The following is a 24,926-nucleotide window of genomic DNA, read 5'->3' on the forward strand; positions in this document are numbered from 1 at the left end:
TATGCGGGCCTCTCACTGCTGTGGCCTCTCCCGTTGCGGAGCACAGGGTCCGGACGCGCAGGCTCAGCAGCCATGGGTCACGGGCCAGCCACTCCGCGGCATGTGGGATCTTCCCAGACTGGGGCACGAACCCGCGTCCCCTGCATCGGCAGGCGGACTCTCAACCACTGCGCCACCAGGGAAGCCCAAAATGTCCTCTTGATAGCATCATGAAAGCAATGCTATGTTATGGTTAAATAAGGCACGAACAATAATTTTGTGTTAGGTATGTTTTTCAATTATGCATTTGACTTTGGTAATAAAAGACTCATGTTTTTCAATAATGTTTGGAATTTAAACATACTGTTCCTTTTTTCCAGTCTTCAGGAGAGCACTTACCAATGCAAAAGTTACCTCTTACCCATTCTTGTCCATTAAAAATTAAATGCTTTTACAGTAAATTATTAAAAGTGGTAGGTTGGCGGCAAATCATCAAAGGTACCAATAAACCATTATGCAAGCAAGCAAGTGAGCAGTCTGATTAAATCTAAGGGATCAGAAGGCATTTACATCCCTCGATATCCATCGCAAATTCTCAACTGCAAAAGCAACCATAAAATGCTACATTAAATTACTTTAAAAAACTCTTCCAGGATTTTCAACATTCAAGAGCAACTTGCTTTTTAATTAAGTATGAACTAAGAACTTCTACCGCAAAGTACAGATATACCACTATTTAAAGGTTATTTCCTCTTTCTTTAAAACTGCTGCAAAATTAGCCTCATTTTTCCAACTGACATCACTCACTTAATGGAATTGAAGCATTCTAGCAGAGTTTGCCAAAAAGCTAGTTATTAATTAGGTGCTGTTTTCCCACCAAGTGTCTTTACTATCATTTAATTACATTGAAAAAGGAAATGATGGGCCCTGAATGTTGCAAAATCATGTTGAAAATGTTAGAAGTATTTAAATAAGATATGTTTAAAGAAAAAAACCCATAACTCATGGTTTTGGTTTAAATGAGGTAATATACATCCAATGTGAAATGCCTAGCATACTGCCTGGCACCTAGGAGCTACTCAATAAATGGGGGCTTTTCTTGTTGTTAACCCCATTTTTCATTTGAAAAACTCAGGCTTCACCAAGACTAACTTGTCCAGTGCCATCCAGATGGTGTGAACTGAGGGCTCTTTGATTCTGAGGCCTGTGCTCTTTTATTTGTGTCCCACCAGGTGCTAAAATCTGCCGTGCAGGCAACCACCTAGCTACTCATGGAAGCACAAAATGTCTATTGAACCAACTCCTTGACAAGTAAGAAGATAGGAGGAAGAAAAATATGAACATGAAGGTAAAATTTTGTCAAATTGCAATAATTGTGGACAAGGGCAAAAGCAGCCCAAAGTGTTTATAATTGGGTTTTAGAGCAGGGTCTACTCCCAAGTCTCCCACCCACTGTTCACATCTGCCAAGTGGGGTGAGGACAAATAATTCTGCAGCTTATCTGGTATTGGTTTGGGTGGCTAATAAATCTGAATGAATAAGTGAAAAGCAGACACTTGAAGGTCAGACAAGTGTCAACTGATTTCATCTGTCAGTGGTTCTCAAATTTTAATGTAAATCAGAATCACCTGGAAGGCTTTTTAACCAATGCAGCTGGGCAACCCCAGAGTTTCTGCTTCAGTATGGGGTGGGGCCCAAGGCTATGCATTTCTAAGCAGTTGGCAGGTGATGCTGGTGCTGCTGGTCCAGGGACACCACTTTGAGAACCACTGATTTAGGTTATCTAATTTAACCGTCACCACAACCCTGTGATGTAGGTGTTATCGGCCCCACTTTATTTTATTTATTTATTTATTTATTTTTTGCGGTATGCGGGCCTCTCACTGTTGTGGCCTCTCCCGTTGCGGAGCACAGGCTCCGGACACGCAGGCTCAGCGGCCATGGCTCATGGGCCTAGCCGCTCCATGGCATGTGGGATCTTCCTGGACCAGGGCACGAACCTGCGTCCCCTGCATCGGCAGGTGGACTCTCAACCACTGAGCCACCAGGGAAGCCCCTGGCCCCACTTTATAGAAGAAATAATGGATGAGTTTGGGATACATGTCAGAAGAATAGTTTGAATCCTGGTTAAAGAGAAGTTGAGAAATTGCCTTCAAAGAATCTTCAGAATTTCTGAATCACTCCATTGGTGACAGTAAAGCAAGACTACAGCTGTTCATCTCTTCTCCCACCACCCTCCAGAGGCAAAGATATTATCAGAATGAGATAAAAACCCACTGATAACATACTCAGCACTGCATGGTCCCAGAAACAACAATGAAAACTGAAGCCATGCTTTCAGAGATCCTTGAGCTTTCTAGATGGGGAAACTGAGGCACGGAAAGGTTTGATGACTTGTTTAATTTGACTTAGTGTATGAGTGGCAGCACTGAGGTATCAGATAGCCTGAAACCCAATCAAGGTTTAATTATAAAGGAAAGACTTGGAGCTTCTATCTGACAGCTTGACTGCTATCTGCAGTGAGCACCATCCCAAAAAGTGACTGAATGTAGAGGCAGCCTAATGAGGTGGAATAGGTACTAGGACAGGAAGCAGAATTCATTTGCTGACTGTATATTTATTATCTTTCACATGCTAGGCACTATTCTAGGTGTGGGGATAAAGCGGTAAACAAGATGGACAAAATTCTTGTTTTTGCATTCTAAAGGCAGTAAGGTAATCAACAAGTAAAAAAAAGGCAGGAAATTTAAGAGAGTAATAAATACTAGGAAGAAAGTTAAAACCAGGTAATGTTGGAGAAAATGACCACAGACTCAGAAATTTATAAACATGGGTTTGGTGGTTTACTAAAGATACAGAAAGAAATGTAAGGGATTGACTACCAGCCAGAGGTTTGAACTTTCACACCCCGCTGCTCAACATTTCAATTTTATGGGTTCTTTTTAATCTATGAGTATAACCCAATATTTCCCCCTAGACTTCTCCAGAAATTATTTTAGGATCCTCGGAGGAGGGAGGCTCTTGTACTACATGTAAACAAACTATAAAAAGTTGATAATATACTTGAAAAGCTAAGCAGGAATACATTTCGAAAAAAGGGGAAATAATAGTATGTGAAATCATGTACAGAACTAATAAAAGATTCAGATATGTACTTCAAAGTCAAGGGCAATGATCACAGTAATAATTGATTCAAGTAAGAATTAACAATGGGAGGTTTAGCAAGTGGTGATTCATCTCTTCCCAACCCTGACTTGAATGATGTCACAGTGGTAGCTTGAAGTCAGCCATGGTGGGCGTATTTAAACCAGGAAATTGGTAAATGAATGCTACAGCGCAGACCTTTTAAAATTATTACTTTTCTCCAGAGGGGTGGTTGTTGTTGGGAGAAACACCACCATAGGTCTCTCCTGCTTCTATGCATCTTGCTGAGTATGCCAAGAATGGAAGACTCTGACCTCTCTCAACCCAGGCTATTTCTTAGGGTTGTATCTGCAGTGAACAACTTTGAAGGATGAGGTAACGTCTCCCTCTGGGACAAAAAGCGAACTTGCTTACTACTTGCTATAAAATTGGTAGATTTTTGAAGGTAAGTGTTTCTCTCCCATAACGCAGCACACTTCATTATTTGGGCGCTATTCGAAGCGGGGAAGGGTAGCTAAAGTGGCCTACTGGGTGGGGCTCCTGGGTCAATTCAGTGTACTGAATGTCTAATTGGTAATGATGCTTTATATGCATGTATTGTTGCTTCATATGTGCGTACCTATCTGGGTCCTTCACATTGCTTTCATGGGATTTGGGGGCAAGGGGAACCCGGTAAGCATGCTGACACCCATGATGCTTGCTGTGCTGTGAATAATCAAGCCTGTGGTCTCACTAGAGTTATCTAGCTCACTGATGGTTCAGCAAAGTTGAAAGTTGATGGTGTTCACTAGGTGGCAGCAACCATCCAACCCCAGTGACAATTCTGGAAGACCAAATGCAGCACAATGTGCTAAACCACTTTTGCCTTGGACAACACTCTTAAGGACCCCTGATGACTTTTGGGTTGTTTACCAATGGCCTAGCCAGTTGGTCTGCCACTTGGAAGACTAAGACTGGTAGATTAAAGATATTCCTCTTTGTGTCGTGAACTGGGTAAACACATTGTGTCTGCCCATCAGACATCACCTGTGTGATGGAAAAGGCCTGTTTTTTTGCTCAGATGAACTAGAATTAGGCAATTGATCAAGATAGCCACCATTGCCATCTGGTTTCATCATTGTACTGGGCATGGTAACACATCCACCATCACTGGGCACACTGAAAAGGATGTTTCTCATGGATGTGGAAGCTTCCACTGCATACCAGACTAGTGACTCCTGCAAAAATTTGGCCTATTTGTTCTGTGGTGATGGAAGCCACATTACATGGAATATTAGCTCTGTCTGTTCCTGGCAGATTGACTACATTGAATCTTTGACCGCATTTTGGGACTACTGATATTGCTTCTCTGCTTTGACATTTTGTCAGGGTACGGTATTGCTATTCCAGTCCAATTAGCCAACTCTAGCCACATCCTTGTGGCCTTTACAACTAAACTGTCATGTGTTGTTAGGCTTGCTGGATCATTTGCAAAGACCATCCAGCAATGGGCTAACAGTCAAAGAATTTGATGGGGCTTCCCTGGTGGCGCAGTGGTTGAGAATCCGCCTGCTAATGCAGGGGACACGGGTTCGAGCCCTGGTCTGGGAAGATCCCACATGCCGCGGAGCAACTAGGCCCGTGAGCCACAACTACTGAGCCTGCGCGTCTGGAGCCTGTGGTCCGCAACAAGAGAGGCCGCGACAGTGAGAGGCCTGCGCATGGCGATGAAGAATGGCCCCCGCTCTCCGCAACTGGAGAAAGCCCTCACACAGAAACAAAGACCCAACACAGCCATAAATAAGTAAATAAATAAATTTATTTTAAAAAAAGAATTTGATGGACATTCCATATGGAAGTGGCAAATGACATTTCCAACTTGTATTCTTGATGGGGAGACCTTAGTCACATGACCATGCTTAGTTGCCCAGGAGGGAGTTCTGGGGGTACAGAGCTGGCTCTACACTCGGCTAAAACTCTTTTACTGGGGAAGAAGAGTGGAATAGATCTTGGTGGGCAGACATAAATCTTTGCTGTGAGTACCCTGTGTAAATCTCTATCATAATATTTGTAGCATAGTTTTATTTCTTTATCTTCCCCTACTAGCCTGTTGAGCTCCTTGAGGACCAAGGCCTGTGCTTTCACTTCTGAATCCCTAGTATCTAGCTCACTGCCCCTCCTATATGAAGCACTCGTTATATTTCTGTTGAAGAATGAATGAAGCAAGTAAAGTGTATGAATGGGGGGGAGCAGGACAAGGGGAAGATGAGCGATACTTTCATTACCTAATTCAGAAAGCAAAGCTGGCTTACCTAGGGCCCTGCTCTCTAAGTTTACATAAGGCTTTTGATGAAAAGCTTTGCCGTGACAAGAATGAACTAATTCAGCCAAAAAAAAGGCAAAATTCAAATGTGAGATTCTATAGCTCAGCTCAAAAGGAACAGTTGCCTGATTGTCACCAGGTGACCTCACTTTTCTCCTCCGTCATCAGCAAGGGGAAGATATAAAACAGGTGAACCTGTGAGTTTACACAATTTTTAAACAGAGGTAGGTGATGTAAAAGTAGTTTTGAAGCATATGGGAGGAGCTGTTTATACAAAACCTGATTTCCCAGCCACAGGGTGAGATGAGAGTAGGGACCAGGGACCTCTGTTCGTCTGCAGACCCCACCCCCCAATCCCTATAGAAGGAGAGTTTCCAGCTGGCTTAAGTCAGCAGAACCAAGCAGGGCTGCCCACCCTGGCCTCCTGGAGATAACAACAGATGGTGAATAGGCAAAGCAAATTAATCAAGCCACCAAATGTTCTCAGATTCGGTTTTCGAATTCACTAGGCTAGTTACAGATGACCACTGTTGCTATTGCTTGTCATATTCATTTGACAGCCTTGTCCAGCCCTTACATTTCTCCCTCTGGCTCAGGCTAAAGAACATGTGCACTGCATTTCAATTAGCACTTCTCAAAATTCGAGGAGGTTCTGAGGCTAAGAACACCAGTGTGCCAGCAATTCATGCACATAGGCTATCCATGGGGCCCATTTTAGTGTTCTAATATAACCTAAAGGTCAAAGGCTGGAGCTCAGTTTTTTGAAATACAGGTTTAGAAAACTTCCTTGAACATGTCCAAGTTCAAGGAACTTCCTTGAATGACGCCCTGTTGGCCTATCTTGTCCATCTATCTGGAGGAGTCAGTCATGACTTTTGAGATCTCTTTCCATAGTCCATGTGAGAACCTAGCTTAGTATGGAGCAGACTCTGACAGTCTAACAACCCACCCATCTCCCCATTTGTAGTACTTACTCCTCCACATGAAAGGCTTTTGGCAGTGAGTGGGCAGCCAAACGTCAACGTGGCATCAAACTCCAGAGAAAGCCCTAGTCTACTCGGATAGCGGCCAGTAAAACACAGGGTGTGGGTTCTGTTCCTACAGCATCTGGATGTATTATGTCACTCCTGCAAGATATTTTTACCACCGAAAGAAATGCCTTCTGGGAAGGGCTGTCTAGAGGGCAATTCTGCCAAAGGCACAGAATGAGGAGAAGGGGTGAAATCAAGGTATTGGCCCAGGGCTTCCCTGGTGGCGCAGTGGTTGAGAGTCCGCCTGCCGATGTGATGCAGGGGACACGGGTTCGTGCCCCGGTCCGGGAAGATCCCACATGCCGCGGATCGGCTGGGCCCGTGAGCCATGGCCTTAGAGCCTGCACGTCTGGAGCCTGTGCTCCGCAACGGGAGAGGCCACAACACTGAGAGGCCCGTGTACCGCAAAAAAAATAAAGGTATTGGGCCCGGTAACATGGGCTTGTTACTGACCCTTTTGAGTCGGGCCCCAACAAGGGTCCTCCTGCCCATTTTTGTTCAAGCCAGTAGAACGAGAGGAAGTTTGGTTCAGAAGCAAAGGAAAGCTTTATTCTTTTGATCGGAGAATGGAGAGGGGTAAGCTCAGACTCTACAGCACACACCCGCCCCGACAGGCCCCGGGCAGGGCTGCTTTATAGGGCGGGGCAGCGGAGTGAGGGGGGCGGAGCTCTTGAGGGGTGGGCGCGGCTGCACGGCTCAGGTTCCGGATCATCGCGGTGCTGGCTGCAGCCTCTCTGCACACAGCCCGCCGCCGCCATCTTGAATCGTGTCGTTCCATGCTCGGAGCCTCTGCACACGGCCCCGAGCCGAGGTGTTGGCAGGGCGGTTCTGCACCAGGAACTCTGGGCGGAAGGGCTGGTGTGAGGCCTCTGTCCGTGGCTCCCTGTGAGCAAGTGAAACTAGGTGAAGCGCCAAGGCGAAGAAAAAAGGTTAGATTATATTTTATTACCCAGATTCTATTTTTATTTCCCAGGAATTGTTAATGGGCTTTGCCAGTAACAGGCACATCCCTAAGGACTATGAATTTGTCCCAAAGCCGTCTTCAGGTGCATTTGGAAACTGACCTTAAAGCAGTGTGATGTACTGGTTTGAGAGAAGATGCAGTCTTAGCTCTGCTCGGACCTTTTGTCATTTCTGTGGAACAGTTTTCCCTTTTGTCAAGTAACGGGGTACGACTCCCTGGGTGACCCTCAGTAGGCCACATCCACATGGTGTGACAGGTCTAATGGTGAGGAGAGAGAAGGACAAAGAGGATGAGCTGCAGGCAGGGCCAGCTCTGGGAGCTCCAGCCACCCTCACCAATCAAAGGACATGTTTGACATAGACTTGGCTGGAAGGACCTTAATCAGAATTTTTTGCTTGCTTCCTGGAGAGTGGAAATCAGGAAAACAATGGCCATGATATCTTTGAATCAGGGCTGGTCTCGAGATGACTCATAATAACAAATTCTTTTTATATACTACTGTTCTGTTTCTGAAGTGCTTTGAAGCCCTACTTTGGGAATAAAGAGGGATTATTAATTCATTTTAGAGAGAAACTTGCAGAGAATTTCAGATCTGCTAGCAAATGGTTCAATCTAGACCTAATGATGTCATTGAGAAGGCCAAAGCTTTCCTTGTCTGTCCCAGAATATGTCCTTTAAAACTGCCAAAGTGTAAGAAGTACCTACCCATTAACCCTCTACCATGGATTCCTCATCAGGTTAAATTGATGAATGTCATCTAATGAACAGCAAAAGCCTGCGAATATCAGGCACAGATGAGATACATTTTGTTGGACAGGAGAGTGGATGGAAAGGTCTAGATGCTCAGAGAGTGCTCATATGGGCAGGAAAAGTCCAGGTTGGAACTTAAGGGGAGGCCCAGGAGCAGTGTGAGTGCATGGATACATCTTCAGGGCTGAGGCTTGCAGAAGGCATTTGGGACAGTAGGTTCAGGGGCATAAGCGGGTCCACAAAGCAGGGATTTGAACATATTTAGTAACTGCATGTTTCTGTCTGAGATAGGCCCTGTCTGAAATACAGTGAAGGAAAACAGAGCAAATACTTGAAAGAATGGACAAGAATGCCTTCAATTGCTTATTACATACACATCCGTATTCCAAGGCTCTATCTCCAGGATTCTGACTGTGTAGGTCTGGGATGCTGCCTAGGAACCTGCATTTGCAAATGATCATTCTTGGTGATTCTGATGCAGGGGGCTGATGGACTACACTTAGAGAAATAGCCAAAAGATGAACAATGAGCTTTTGGTGTAATTCTTGAGTGGTGTTTAGGTCTTCCCTCTCCTGTGAGTGTTTTGTGCACCATGCATTATTGCTTCTGGGACTGATCAGTGCTGGCCAGATCTGGAGGCAATGGATGGACATTTTACCGTATTTATATCTGCTATGAAAGAGAGGTTTTGCCACCATAATCCTGTGCTGAGTCCTTGGATTGGGAAGGTTATGGGGACCTCCTTCTGCATTTCCTCAACAAAGATGCAACTTAGGGGCTTCCCTGGTGGCACAGTGGCTAAGAATCGGCCTGCCAATGCAGGGGACATGGGTTCTAGCCCTGGTCTGGGAAGATCCCACATGCTGCGGAGCAACTAAGCCCGTGAGCCACAACTGCTTAGCCCGCGTGCCTAGAGCCCATGCTCCGTAACAGGAGAAGCCACCGCAATGAGAAGCCCGCGCACCCCAACGAAGAGTAGCCCCTGCTTGCCGCCATTAGAGAAAGCCCGCGCGCAGCAACAAGGACCCCAACACGGCCAAAATTAAAAACAAATAAATAAATTAATTTTTTAAAAAAAGGATGCAACTTAAATAACCGTCACACTTTTTGCCTCTGAGGCAGATCATGAAGTAGTTAGGGGGCTTCCTGGTGTGATTGGAAGGGAGTGGAAGCCAGAGAGTAAAACAGGGAAAGTGTGCAGGAGCCCAGTCCTCCAGTACCTCCATTAGAGAATGGAAAGAGCTGGCAACTTTGAGTTATGGGGCCATAATTCCATCTCAGGATTCTGGCAATAGTATAAGCCACTTGAGTTCTTTCTTGTTAGCTTATGAACATTTCACCCTCCTCACCCCCATCCTACACCTGCCTTGGAAGATTAATAACTCCGTAAATTACAGTTGTATTACAATACACATATTTTTACCTCAATATGAGGCTTTCATCTGGGTATGGAAATGCTCTCAACTTACATGTCCTAGGGTGACCTGTCCTGCTCTGTGCACTAATGCAGTTTCAGTTTTGCAAAGTAAAAATGGACTTCTGCTGACATAAGCTTCACAAAAGGCTGTGGTCCTTGAGTCAGACTAGTCTGGGTTGGAAAAGAGCAAATGAAAAAGCATGAAGGTGAGAAGACGATGGATGTGGGAGGAAATCCAGGAGAGAAGTGTGGCTAGAGTAGAGAACTTGAGTGTGTGGGGTGTGTGTGCGTCAGAAAGAGATCCTGAATGCACGAGGTATTCAGACGCTGAAGGCAATATACCTTTGAAGGTTCATACCTATGAAGGTATCTTTGAAAATTTCTGTGTAGGAAGATGATATGATGAAAATGATACCCAAAATGGATTGGTTGCTCAGGATGGCCCTAAGGGTGGCAGGCTGGTTGGAACAGGGCCACGAGGGGAACAAAGAGCTTTATCTTGAGGCTGCCTTTGTATAATGAGCATTGTTTTTGATTATTTAGGGTGTGTGGGGGGGTGGCTTACCAAGGAGCTGGTGGGTGCCCTTCTGCTTTTCTTTGCCGAGGGCAGAGGAACCCACTTTACCTTCCTGCCTCCTGCTTTGCTATGAAGTTGTGCTTCTGTCCAGGTTTCTTGATTTTCCTACAAACATGTTACATCCATATCATATTCCAGGAACAGAGCCAATGCCAGAGAAATCCATGTCTCCCAATTTCCTGTTCAGTGTCTGCTAGGATCTTGATGTCATGGTAGTACCCCTTTGGGTGATTAGTCTTTAATGATTTATTGAAACTGTATTGTCTGAATTCCTTAAACCAGAGTTCAGATCTTCTCCCCTGGCAGAGGGTCTACTGGTTTTAGCCCTCATGGCTGGGCTGCATAATAATAATACTGTGGATAGCTCTTGAATGCAAGGGGAGGGGGGAAGAGGGAAAGAAAAAGAAAGACGACAAAAGGAAGGAGAAAAAGAAGAAAAGAGGGATGGAGGACAGAGGGGAGAGAAGCAGTAAAAAGCAGCTCAAGGATAGGACAATGGTGAAGGGACCAGATGCTCCTAATACCCACCCACTGACCTAGAAAGAATGAGGAGGGCGCCTTGGAAAGTGAGAGCAGCCTCTCGCTTTCACCACGTGGGGGCAGACTTGACTTACAAGAAAGAGCAACAAGGTGCGAAGGCTGCAGGGAAAACGCAATCGTGCTTGTAGAGCGAGGATTCAGCGTTAACCTCATCATTCACTCCCTGTGGCCCTTCATGTCCCTTAACAGCTAGAGCCCTATTTCTGGGCACAATGCCTGGGTGGATTAAAGACAAAAAAAGCCAGCTTTGCTCAAGCTCAGATTCTTACATAATATGGCATATGGAATTACAGTTAAACAGATATCACCTACAAAAAAACGCTTTGACATCTCACCTGCTTATTTAAAGTGTAGAATCACCCAAGCTTTTATGCAGGGCTCTCTTTTCTGTTTGTCTTTTTTTTTTTTTACTGGAGGGTTATTGCCTGTACATTACATGTGCATTATTATTTCAGGCATTTCAAAAGGTTGGAAAGGGCTCTTCTGTATTTCTTCCAGCTCCTTTGCAGTCTGCTTCTCTTACACTTTCAGTGCACGGTGATCAAGTGCATGGAAGTGTGTCTTTCAGTTTCAAAAAAAATTCATAAACTCTGAGCCTTTGTGTTAACAGAATATCTTTACTTGGAGAATGGATGGAAACAACCAAATTACTGCAGCTAGTTCCTTGGTGCTTAAAAAGCAATTGTCGTATGCATGTGATGGTTTCTGAACATAATGTGACTGACATAGTGATAACAGAAGGAAGTCTGAGCTGAGATATTAAAGAGGAACTACTTCCTCCACCTCCCCAAGTTGTTAAGTATTATTATCCCAGATAACTGCATTCCAATGTCCATGCTATTTTCCTTCTGGTAGAATTTGCCCTTTTTTGAACTATATAGATTAACTCCAGCGAGAATGTACATTTTCCAAAATAGACTTTCTAAGTAGCCAATTAAAAACAGAATCTCTTAAAAATAAAAATCTTCTCTTTGAAATGGTGATTGGGCCTCTGAGATAAAGAATCCCATTTGCAAGTTTAAAAGGAATAATAAGAACTTTCTACTATCAACTGGTTGAGTGAGGACTGAGGAAAATGCAACTTTGCTCTTCTAAAAAAAATTAAAAATAAAGGGATAGCAAATTGATCAAATAATTATGGGAAGTTTGGCTCCATTAGTCTCATGCTTTTCAGTATGCCCCAGTTAGCAATAAAAGTCAATTTATGTGAGTATGCGAGGCCACAGTTTTATTCAAATTGTCTGTTAAATTTGGTGGCACAAGAAGAAGTGAAGCGAAGGTACTGTTCTGTAGCAAGGTCTTGGGTCTCACTATCTCCTCATCCCTAAGTATAATGAGAAGAGCATTACCTCCATTTAAGACTTACCTACTTTAGGACTTCCCTGGTGGCGCAGTGGTTAAGAATACGCCTGCCAACTCAGGGGACACGGGTTCGAGCCCGGGTCCGGGAAGATCCCACATGCTGCGGAGCAGCTAAGCCCGTGCGCCACAACTACTGAGCCTGCATGCTGCAACTACTGAATCCCATGCGCCTAGAGCCCATGCTCTGCAACAACAGAAGCCACCCCAATGAGAAGCCAGCACACCGCAGCAGTGAGTAGCCCCCACTCTCTGCAACTAGAGAAAGCCCGCGCACAGCAATGAAGACCCAATGCAGCCAAAAATTTTTTAAAAAAGTAAATAAATAAATAAATAAATTTAAAAAGATTTACCTACTTTATGAAACACCATCAGGTTAATTTAATTGATGGCCCCTTTAACATTTATAATCCATTACAGTGACTGGGAGATGATTATTTCTGGGTGTGGTCTCGGTTTTCTCCTTCTAGTGTTGCAAGCTGCATCCCAATGTTATGAAGCCCTGGCAAGAAAAAACAAAAAAAAGAAATGCCTGCTAGAATGAGTTGTTCTTAAAAAAACTAATGACTTACCATTAGAATGACTTACCATTAGTTTCTGTCTTTGCAGCAGTGGAAAATTGGGAGAGGATCAAACATCCTCCCCAATTTGGCCACCACCTTCTTGGTTTAATAGTGTTTTTAAATGAAATATCTGACATGGTCTTTGTCAGGGCTGTTAATTTGTACCTTGCAGGAACATGATTCAAACTTTTCTGGAATACAGACTGAGGAGAAGTTTCAATAATAAAGAAATACAGGGACATCTGGAATTTCCTCTGAAAGTTGATGTGATCTCTTAACTGAAAATCAAAGGCTTTGCCTCAGACTTTGAGATTCCCTCTCTTAGTTAATTAGTGTCAGGAGAGAAGGTCTGATAGATGCAGAAGGGCTGACAAAACTCACGATGTCTGTTCTTTTCAACTAAGTGTGAGCGCCAAGGCTTTGGGTTTCTCTTATTTGGCTCCATCCCCTGAGAGCCTCGTTTGTTTTTAGTACATAATTTTAGTGTTCATTCTTACCAACCATCAAGTCTGATGCAATTTTAGAAAAAAGTAAACCAAAAGTAATTACTTGGAGAACACAAAGGCCGTATCTATATATGAGATCAAACATTTCCACCGTTCCCTTGCTATTTACCTCTGAACAACTACTCTTCTTTTTAGTGCTTTCCACTTGTTTTCTTGACAAACAAAGAGCTGGGAATATCTTCAGGCTAATTATACAGGACCGTTATGGGATCCCGCAGGGACCAGGATGAAGTAAAGCTCCATCTCCGCTTTAATTTTAGGGGGAAACTAAACCTCAAGGGAGGTCATGCCTATGCTGACTTCTCAGCTGGCAGGTAATCCTGGTCTAGGCGTCCTTCCCTTCCACTAAACAGGACCCTAGGTATCCAGAGGATGGCTTCTAGCATCTCATGGATAGGTGGCTTCACGTGGTCTAGTGTTATATGACCAACCCCTCCCTTCACCTCAGCTGGAAGGTTGAGTGTGGGTGTGAAAAGATGAGAAACAAAAAGGAGTAGAAAAAATAATAGCAGTGACCAAAAATATAGACTTATCTTCTTTTTTGAAAAATAATCTCAACATAAAATCTGGCAGTCACATAAATAATTGTGAGAAATTCTCAGAAGACCCGGTGTTCTGCCCATACTGCAAACCCAGCCCCAAGGTTCTGCCAGGTCTTGCTTGCTCTCGGGAGCAGTCCATGTTGGCCTCTAAGAGGAAGGACTCCTTCAGTTGCAGATGACAGACACCCAATTCAGACTTCTTTTAAAAGGAACTCCAGGGATGCCTCTTTCTTTACGGATCAAGTGATGTTACTGGACTTCTCTGCAGTTTTCATTTGTACTTGTTCATTCTTTAGCCAAGTAGGCAGCATAGCTGCCAGATGCCTGAGACTTACAATCTACCCCCTTAGGGACCTCAGCAGACTGGGGAGGGAATGTGAAGTCAGGTCAGGGTCACGTGCCCACCCCTGGAGCCAGGGGTGGATGAGGTTAGCTCCACCCAAACTACAAGGAATGGGCTTTCCTCAGGAAAGGTAGCTTCCATTACTAAATCATATGGGGAAGTGATTCTGGGCACCCAACACAAAAAATGTCCATTACATGTCTTTATCTATACACATCAAGAATGCTACTGCTCCGGGGAGTAATACTATCTTGCCATTGCCTTATAGTGTGAGATTGTCCCTTAAGGAAACTGTGATGCTGCTTTCTCTTCTTTGTCTGTTGCCTTGCGTCTAGTTTGAAGCTGTACCTTTGGCTTCTGCCCCTGCCCTCACATGGGGCTTCCATGACAGGACATGATGCTCATTTTATCAATATTTCTTAATACTTGTGGATTCCTTAAATGGTGGCCAAATACCCCCTTTGGCTTCATCTCGGGCACCCCCAGAATCCAACACCTGTCTTCTAGAATGCCCGGGGTTCTCTGTCCTTGCTCTATTGACAACCCCTTGCCTGTTTGGAGCACTGTTCCTCATGTCTGGTTAGATTGGCCTGCTCTGTCTCACAGCTGGGCCTGACCAGGTACTGACGGGGAGATGGCTCGTTACACTGCTAAGAACCTGTGCACAGACTGCTGCCTGGCCAACATACTTATTTACTAGGCTTTGAACAGGGGCCTGGAGAATGGAGAGGACATGAACTTCTAGATGACAGCATCAAACATGAGCAGCAGGTACACTTTTCCCTTTCATGTGTGTGGAAAGTATTAGGAGGGAAATATTCCTCTCAGGACATATTTTACATCGGCAATCATGTTTTCCTGCAAGTTGATTTAACTTTTAACACTTGAGTAAGGATCTGATGTAAAACACTTAATAGCCAGGGGAAGGACTATATTTCCTGTCTTTCAACACCACCACGGCTGTTAAATGCCTTTCCCCACTGACTGGGGTGTACTGTTCCATACATTGTGATCTTGCCACACTTGGTTCATTCACTCCCTCCTTCATTCATTCACAAGTGTCAGGCCTTGGAAAGCCACTTGGGGTGCAAAAATAAGACCCTTGAGGGTCTCTCAACCTAGTCAAAGTCCTGATGAATAAACACAGGATAGGAACGTGATGGAACAGATGTTCTTAGGTGCGTCTAGGACATCAGACAGGGGCTCAGAGGAGATAACGTTGTGGGGTGGGCCGGGGGGCAGCCCTTGGGTTGAATCTTGTAGAATGAGCAAGACTTCATCCGATGGAAACAAGGAGGAAGTGTATTCCAGGAAAAGGAAGGTTCCAGGAAGTGTACTCCAGGAAGGATTATGTTGGATGATGTAGGGCTTTGACTAGCGTGGTAGGTTTGAGAGAGTAAGAGATACAGTAGACCATAGGGTATAGGGCAGGGAAGAGAGGGAAGCAACAGGACACAGGGTGGTAGGCAGAGGCCAAATCATGAAAGGTTTTTAAATTATAGTAAGGAGTTTATATTTTATCCATGGGGAGGAGGAAAAATTAAAAGGTTTAAATGAAATGGGAGTATACCATGATTAGGTTTGCATTTTTGGAAGATCACTTTGGCACTCTTGGTAGTATTGCCTAGAGAGGGAGACAGTGAGGCGGGAAGACCAGTTAAGAGGCTGTGGCAGTAGTTCGGGCCTGGGGTGGTGAGGGCTTGAAGTAGGGAAGTAAAGGTGGGCTTGGAGGGAAGGGAGCAGATTTAAAATACAACACATAAAAGGTATCAAAGTGGCAGAGATGAAGGGTAAATGGCAGGTTTTAGCATTGGGTGATGGAGTATTTGGTAAAGCCACTGGAACAGTCTGGGGAATATAGACTTACTAATAGCTTTGGAGATTAAGGTATCAGTTCAGTTTTAGATCCATTTGGAATTGAAAGAGGGACATCCAGGTGCAGATGTCCAGGAGGTGGCTGATATATGAACTTTGAGCTCAAAAGAGAAGTCTGGGCTAAAGATGCAGATCTGAGAGTTGTTCATCATAGAAAGAGTGGCTAAACCGTGTGTGTGTGTGTAAAGTCATTTAGGGCGAACATGCAGAGTGACGAGAAGAGGGCTAAGGACAAAGCCCTCGAGAATTCCAGCTCTCAGTGAAAAGCAGGAGTAACTGCAGAGGACAGAGAGGGCAAGGGCAGATGAGGAGCATGAGTGGTCATAGAAATGTGGGTAGAGCTCATTTTAATAAGAAAGGAATGGTGAACTGTGCCATGGAGAAGAAAGGTGAGATGAAGACTGATACATGGTCGCTGGATTTGTCAATGAAAGTTTCTCCAGTGATGTTGCCTAAATAATAGCAGGAGTATGGGGTGGCAGCTTGATTGCAGAGACCTGAAAAGTGAATGGAGGGTGGGAAAGTAGGGATATTGAATGCAGATTATTTATGTTGCTTATTTAAATCTGAGTTCTTTCTCCCAGATTGTAAGCCCCAGGGGAGTAGGGACATCATTGATCTTGGTCAACATTATAACCTTAGTACTGAATGCAGTTCCCATCAACAGTAGCCATTTAATAAATATTTGGTGAATGGGAAAAGAGAGCACAGTGGTAGATAAAAGGCATAAATTACAATGGAAGATTTTTATTTTCTTTACTAAATTTGAGGAAAAATGTAGAACTTGAAAAATGCACATGAAGCAAGGTTTCAGAGAAAATATAAAGAGACAGACTTCTGCTGTGAATATTACAATATAAATTGGGCATTTCCGCTAGCTCTTTCTAGAAATCATCCCCACAAAAATGAGTGTAAGAAAACCCTGCAAACTCCCGGACAACAGTTTTGATGAAACTAAGGAACTGTAAATTCCCTGAGCAATGGTAATAGAGAAGGGGAGAATTTATGAGAATGTAGAGATTGCAGATCTCAAGGAGCCAGCAAAGGTAAAGTGGAAATTCCTTGAGGTACAAAACCTCAAACCCTCATCGCAACAGGATGCATATCTAGGAGGCAGGGGTGTTTTGGGACTTTGTTTGCTTTTAAGAATCCAAGGAAGCAGGACCAAATAAGAAGTCACTCAGAAAGGCTATATATAGAGGAAATAGATTCCCTGTCTCAAGGCATCAGGGGAGAAGAGAAAGTTTCTTTTGTGAGTCACTGCTGTCAATCACCACCACTCACAAAAAACTGGGTAATGAGAAAATTCCACCTGGATTGGAACATGACACCAGCCCCTTCCCAACATACACTTGCAATTAGTTGTTCCAGAAAAACTCATCCCTTTCAATAATGAGGAACCAAAAAGTGAGAATCCATATAAAAATAGACCATAGGGAAAGGGAAGAAGGAACAGGAAAAAATGTTAGAGAATACTCATGAGAAAAATGTTGGCTTGGAGCAGATGAGTATTGTGACAAAATATATTGCATGAATTAAAAAGAATCAATATAACAATTGTTTTTATGAAATAAGAGCTTCAAACAGAGATGTAAGAGCCCAGGGAAGAGATGGTGAAATGTAGGAGAAGATGTAAACTAGAAGAGCTCAAGAAAGGAATATAAGAAAAGAGGTAGGGCTTCCCTGGTGGCACAGTGGTTGAGAGTCTGCCTGCCGATGCAGGGGACATGGGGTCGTGCCTGGGTCCGGGAGGATCCCACATGCCGCGGAGCGGCTGGGCCCGTGAGCCATGGCCGCTGAGCCTGCGCGTCCAGAGCCTGTGCTCCGCAACGGGAGATGCCACAACAGTGAGAGGCCTGCGTACCACAAAAAAAAAAAAAAAAGAAAAGAGGTAAAATCATCATAGAAATGAAGGCAAAAGTGGAAGGAAAACAGTAAGAATAGATATTGTTAAAATATATTAAAGGACATAGAAGATCAACTAAGAAAAGAAGAAATAAGGAGAAGGTCAAAAAGAATGAGGGGAGGGCTTTCCTGGTGGCGCAGTGGTTGAGAGTCCGCCTGCCGATGCAGGGGACACAGGTTCGTGCCCCAGTCCGGGAAGATCCCACATGCCGCGGAGCGGCTGAGCCCCATGAGCCATGGCCGCTGAGCCTGTGCGTCCGGAGCCTGTGCTCCGCAACGGGAGAGGCTACAACAGTGAGAGGACCACGTACTGCAAAAAAAAAAAAAAAAAAGACGGAAAATGACAGATGGAAAAAACAGGCAAAGAAGATCCAATGTGTACAAAAATATTTAAAAGATGCTCAACTTCCCTCATATTAAGAGAAATGCAAATCAAACAAACACTAAGATAAGGACTTCTATTTCTAGCAATATCACTAAGACACAAGCAGATCCTACTCAGGGACAATGTGCATATTGCTTATGGTTTGAAGAGAAGGAACATCTTTTTCTATGAGACTGGAGGGAAGGAAATAGGATTGGTTCAGATATAAGAACTTCAATTTCCTGCCTTCACAAACGTGTTTTCTCTGTATAGAGGGAGTCAAGCACATCTGCTAGGGAAAAGGGGGGTGGGGTGGAAAGGAAGAGGCATCAGAGAGGACTGGAGATGTGGAAAAACATCTGTGTGGAATGGAAGAAAGTGTGAGCTGGAGGATGCAAAAGAATTGGGTGCAGCGTGTCTCTGAGTTGCTGGTCTGACAATGTGGTCTCCTACAGCATGGTTCAGTTGCCTGTTTGGGGAGCGAGGAAGGCAAAGCTTGGGGGTTCCAGAGAAGATCAAGTGGAGAGACAAGCGGGGGCAAGAATACTGGCAACAAATAGTTGAAGTGAAAATGGAGGGGTCAAAGGAGGTTGGTAATTTATTGGAAGTAAGTTTTCAAAAGTTGAGTATTCCAAATCATGGGCCTCAAAGAATGGGGAGGCTCCCTATGCCTATGTTTTTTCCTTTACTCAAAGTAGAAGACGTGCTGATCTCCTTGGTCAGATCCAGGGTATTGATTAGGCCACATTTACTCATGGAGAAGTCATTTTGAGAAAAGATGTCAGTTCATGGATATGACTTACTCTCTTTTCTCTTTCACCCATGTGGCCAAAGTGGTTAGCTGATCAGGGTTTATTCTGAGGGCTACTGTCCATCTTTTCTTCCTCTGCCTTCCTTGTCCATGCAGCTTAAATACATAAGCACTGTGGCCTCATACCCTTGTCTTTTTCTTCCTTTTGGCTGCCTGGTTTTTGGAGAAATCCAAGATGCAGTGAGGCCCTCATGTATTGCTTGTCTGAGACTTACTAGGTTATGGGAAAAGGGTGCTCACTATGGTCCAGCTCAACCCACTGTGTTTACTTTCCCTGGTTAGGGAGTCCTTTGGGGATGGTGGCTAAGACCAGAGACTCTTAGCAAATGTCTTCTTTACAGTACAGGCAACTGCCTCCAACACATAGCAGCAAGAGGAAAGAGTCTAGGGTGTGGCCAGGGTCATGAGAACCTGCAGTGAAGAGGGGCTGAAGGCCACTGAAGGAGGAGAAGATATAAAGCTCCGTGTCTTGTTTTAGGCTTAGAAAGGTCAGAAGTACTTCTAATTTAAGCTTGTAGTGAAATGTTTCAGCAGGGAGTTGACAGTTTTAAAACAGCCATCTTGAAAACCAGAAGTGTTGTGGTTTTCATAGTATTGAAAAGGAAAGGGGCTTAGGACTAGGTGAGAAAATAATAATAATAATTTAATAAACTAATAAGTTCATGAATACCTTAAATGAGTACTAAAAAGCAATTCCTGAGCTATCATTATTTACAGCAATAGACACACATCTTGATATAGATGTTCATATAAATACAAAGCTTTACATTTTAGATGGGTAAAGGTAAGTTCATGTGTCATTAGCAAATTTGTCATTAGGGAAATATGAATATTTTTACAGGAGGTATAACAGAGATCTGCCACATATGACAGAACAGAGTGTTTGTTAAATTTAATCTTACTTTTTCTTATTCCTATATCATAAATATGGCTTCCTTATTAATACACATGATGGATTTACATCACTGTTTCTGAATAAGCAAAATACTTAATTTCATATCTAAATGACATTCTCCTTTCTGAAAAAGGAGTCTGTATTTCCATGGGGACAGGAATGGGGTTATTTTGATCAAATCCCAGACTGGAATGGGATTGACAGGATGCCAGCTCAGTGGATGGGTCCTAAAGACTCCATAGTTGGTAAGTGGGGTGAAATGTTTGATATAGAGAGTGGAGATGAAGGTAGGTAAAAGAAGTCAGAAAATTTCTGCACAGTACCTGTCTCTTAACAAGTAGTCAAAAGATGTTTGTTAAAATAATTACTTTTATATCTTTTTAAAAAATTAAAATGATAGAACTAACTTTAGTGAAGGTACCACTATAAACCACAAATTATAATTATAAATTATATAATTATAAAATTATATAATTATAAAATAATTATAATTTATAATTATAAAATTATAAATAATTTTATAATCACTAATTTTTATTACTATTGCATAAAATGACAAGATTTCATCTAAAACATATATTCTTAATCGGGATGATATCACCCCTAAGAGGGAAAAAATTGATTCTTTTTTTTAAATTTAAATTTTATTGTTTTATACAGTTGGTTCTTATTAGTTATCTATTTTATACATATTAGTGTATATATGTCAGTCCCAATCTCCCAATTCATCCCACCAAGGCACCAGTTATTTTTCATTGATTGAGTGATTTGTGAAGGTAGAAGAAGAGAAGACACCATTACCTAGCAGTGGCTTAGCCGTCCTCACTAGACAAATTTTGAGAGCCATTCAGCTCTGGAAGTCAGCCTCAATAGCTCTGCTCTGGGTTGGTCGGTCCGTCTACCTGTCTCTCTGCCGGCTACCTATCTACCTATCTATCTATCTATCTACCTACCTACCTACCTATTTATCTTCTAATTATTTTTGTACTACCTGTATTGAGATATAATTCACATACTATACAATTCACCCATTTTAAAGTATCAGTGATTTTTAGTATATCACAGGCTTGTACAACTGTTACCACAATCAATTTTAAAACATTTTCACTCCAAAAAGAAATGTGTGCCTTCAGCAGTCACCCCTGTTTTCTCCCAGTCAGCTTCTCCCAGTCACCTTCTCCTCCAGCCCTAGGCAACAACTAATCTACATTCTGTATCTGTAGATTAGCTTATCCCTGGACATTTTATATAAAAATGGAATCATACAATATGTGGTCTTTTGTGACTGGCTTCTTTCACTTAACATAATGTTTCCAAGATTCATCCATGTTGTAGCTTGTGTCAGTATTCATTTCTTTTTTATAATTTTCTGTTGTATGACCATATATTTCCATTCATCACTTGATGGATATTTGAGTTGCTTATACTTTTTGGGTATTGCTAGTAATGCTGTTATGGACAGTGTACAAATTTTTGTGTGGACTTATGTTTTCATCTCTCTTGGTATATGTGTAGGAGTGGAATTGCTGGATCATGTGGTAATTCTATGTTTAACCTTTTGAGGAACTGCCAGACTATTTCTCAATTAGCTGTACCATTTTACATTCCAACTACCAGTATGTGAAGCTTCCAATTTCTGTACATCCTTGCCAATATATTATTTTCCATGTATTTGATTATAGCCACTCTAGTGGGTATGAAGTGGTATCTCACTGTGACTTTAATTTGCATTTCCCTGATGACCAATGATACTGAGCATTTTTCACGTGCTTACTGGCCATTTATATATCTTTTTTGGAGACATTTCTAGTCAAGATCCTTTGCTTGTTTTAAAATTGGATTATTTGTCTTTTTATTATTTAGTTGTAAGTGTTCTATTGATATAAACATCCTAGATAGAAGTTTGTTATTGGATATATAATTTGTAAATGTTTTCTCCCTCTGGGTTTATTTTTAGTTAGCAGTTTTAGCCACTGCAGAAAGCCTTCTGAAAAGAATGAAAGAGAATTGCTGGGATACTATATTTATGATCACTATGAAATTCTATTCAGGGGCTTCTTATATGTGGCTTTAGGTTTAGGGAGAATGTAAAATGTACTTGCTGTATAGGTTGTCAGTCACGAATCTCATTCTGTTTCCCATTTGGTGGTAATACAAGAGTGGGATGAAATTTGTTTGTGCTATATATAAGCTCCTAATATTCTGCATTAGCCTTAGTGTATTTCCCCAAGTTTCAGAGCTGATTTAGAGTCATAGTGATGGAACAGCTAGACTTTGTGCTTTAGACTTGAGAGGCGTTTGAAAGAATTCTAGTGCAGAATGTAAGCCCTTTCCAAAGTTCACCCTTACTTTACTGCCCTTTAAAGGAATTAAAAGTCTTATTTACTCCGTTTTCTCAATCTATTCTTTTAGAGAAAATTTATTTATTTCCAGTTATTTAAAATCAAGGTCCCCCAAACAAGCTAATTCTTTATATGTTGCTCTTTTTGACAGCATCACAAGGTAAGTTTCAGCATTGCCAACTGAAATGACTTTCCATGACTTTCCATGAGTCACCTCTAATTACATGGGCCATAGCCATTTTAATTCCTTATTTAAATTGCCATGGAGATTTACATACTAAAAATGTTGCCTGATGCATGTAGGTTATTCAGCTGCTTTTTTAGGCTAACTCTGTGAGTACCAGGAACCATGGAATGTGGGAACTCACCTTAAAGATGGTTTACTGCAACTCCTCTTATGAGTTGTAGTAACACCCCAGTAAGTAAGTACATGTTAATATATGTAATCTTTTTTATACTCTTCTGTATTTTCCAAATGTTCTAGAATTAACATGGATTATTTTATAATTCAATAAGCAATTATTTTAAAATTTGACCTTTTATTATTATACAAGTAGTACTTGCTTATGATAGAAAACATAGAAACTACATGTAAGCAAAAAAGCAAAATACATGTCGCTTGTAATTCTACCACACAGAGATGACCATTATTAACATTTTGATGTGGTTTCTTCCAGAAAAATTAAAATGATAAGGTAACACTGATCTTTTACCTTTTTCTGCTAACAGTATGTTGTGACTATCATTCTATATAGTAAACACATTACACACATGGAGAAAATAACCTTCAAATCTATGTCCATGTTTGACAAATTAACTTTATGAAATAGTCAGGGAACGTATTATTTATTCTATTTTATGCATGAAGAAATAGAGATGGAGAGAACTTCATTAACCTGCTTAAGTGCTCAAACTAATAAGTAACAAAAATGGAAATAATATTTGCGTTTTGACTCAGAATCCAGTGTTCCTTTCATTCCTGTGCCAGTAATAGGCTCGTGACACTATAGACACTGAGTCATCAAGGCAGGAAATGATAAATGTTAATTAAGGACATACCGGAGTCTGAGTGAACAAAAAAAATTGGATTGAATTATGAACAGCTGGTGAAAGGAATTTTGTGGGGTTTTGTGCCTCATTAGTTGCTAATTAATTGCTACACATAAATACCTTAATTATTCAAACAGCTTATGAATAAAGGAGAAAATAATGTATAAACAAAGGAAAGGATGAATGTGACTCTGCGCATTAGATAATAAAATGATTACCCAAAAAGTACTCAACAGGTTAGCGAGGTGAGCTGAATCTATCAAGATGCTATGTAATATAGATGAAGGCAAAGTTCTCCACTTGGGAACTCCGGATCTTCTGTGTATTTGTGGAAAACTTCCATCATGAGGGAATCAGATTACTTCTATGCCAAGAGTGCAGTCACTCGACTCTGATACTGTAGTACCAACACAGCTATAAGCAGTACGTCATAGAATGGGCATGGCTGTGTAAAACATCTCTCTTACAAAAACAGGCCATGTTTGACCAATGGGTCACAATTTGCTGACCTCTGTTTTAGATGATATTCTACTAAAGAAAGATTCCCATTTTCAATGGTCATGCCCATTCTTTGACATACTATTTATAGCTGCATTTGTACTATGGTGTCAGAGTCGCGTGATTGCACGGAGATTATATGGTTAGTAAAGGTGAAGATATTTACTATCCGGCCCTTCATGGAAAATGTTTGCCCATCCATGATCTAGAACAAAGATATGGGGTAGGGAGAAGAGTTCAGCTCCAATCTCAACTCCAGGCATTACAATTTTTAGAGAGGTAAATGTCAATGGAAGCGTGCTTGGAGGAAATTCACCATCATGGTGCAGGAACTGAAAAGTAAGTCCCATCTGAGATAATAGAGAGATTGAGACATTTAAACATGGAAAAGAGAAGCATTAAAGATGGGGGGCGGGGGCTGAAAGAGGGTGGAAGATTCTTAGCTGAATTAAAGTGCTGAAAGAATACCGAATGGAAGGATGTTGTGCCCCAACTAGAACCACAGTGACTTGCAGGAAGACTATTTAGTGGACTTTCTAACAATGAAGAGTTAAAAAATGTAACAGGCCAGCCTAAGAAATCAGGTTTCCTTGTCAAAATTTAAAGTGCTCATGGCTGGACTGGATGATTACACATTGGGGACATTAGTGAGGAGATTCAGAATAAGAGTAGTCACCATTTTGAGGATGCCTACTGTCTACCATCACCTCTTTATATACATCACCTCTAATCCTCATAAATAACTTTGTATTATTATGAACCTCACTTTGTGGATGAGGAAATAATTCAGAGAGAGTGAAACATTTGCTCAAACTCACAATGCTGGTAAATGTCAGATCTATAGTCAGATAGGTTGGTAGATAAGAGTTCTTTAAAAAGATTTTTTGGAGATATTTTTGAAAACAGAAAAGGAAAAAGAATAATATAACTAACAGATATTTCTGCCAACTAGAATTTACAATTATTAACAGTTGTCAGTTCTGGGTTGTGAAAATATCTGTGATAATTATTTCTAAGCTAGTTATATTAATTATACAGTTATGATTACACAAAATGATTCTGGTTAACATCTCTACCTTAATGCTATGGGAAGTGAGAGTTTTCTGCTTTTCCCAGGATGAACAGAGCAATCCCAGAACAGAACTCAAAGTTATGACTCATTTTCTTAA

The 24,926-nt window shown here is 42.0% G+C and overlaps 1 long non-coding RNA gene across 1 annotated transcript in view; it reads left to right on the forward strand.

The window, feature by feature from the left end:
- Window positions 1–1,210: 1,210 nt before the first annotated feature.
- LOC112406251 (uncharacterized) overlaps window positions 1,211–24,926 on the forward strand; it is a 41,944-nt gene continuing 18,228 nt past the window's right edge. Inside the window, exon 1 of the long non-coding RNA XR_003004516.1 lies at window positions 1,211–1,327. This is a non-coding gene — a long non-coding RNA (uncharacterized LOC112406251). The remainder of the gene's footprint in view (window positions 1,328–24,926) is intronic.

Source organism: Neophocaena asiaeorientalis, unplaced genomic scaffold, assembly GCF_003031525.2.
Source record: "Neophocaena asiaeorientalis asiaeorientalis breed wild unplaced genomic scaffold, Neophocaena_asiaeorientalis_V1.1 scaffold36, whole genome shotgun sequence".
Classification (NCBI taxonomy): Eukaryota; Metazoa; Chordata; class Mammalia; order Artiodactyla; family Phocoenidae; genus Neophocaena; species Neophocaena asiaeorientalis.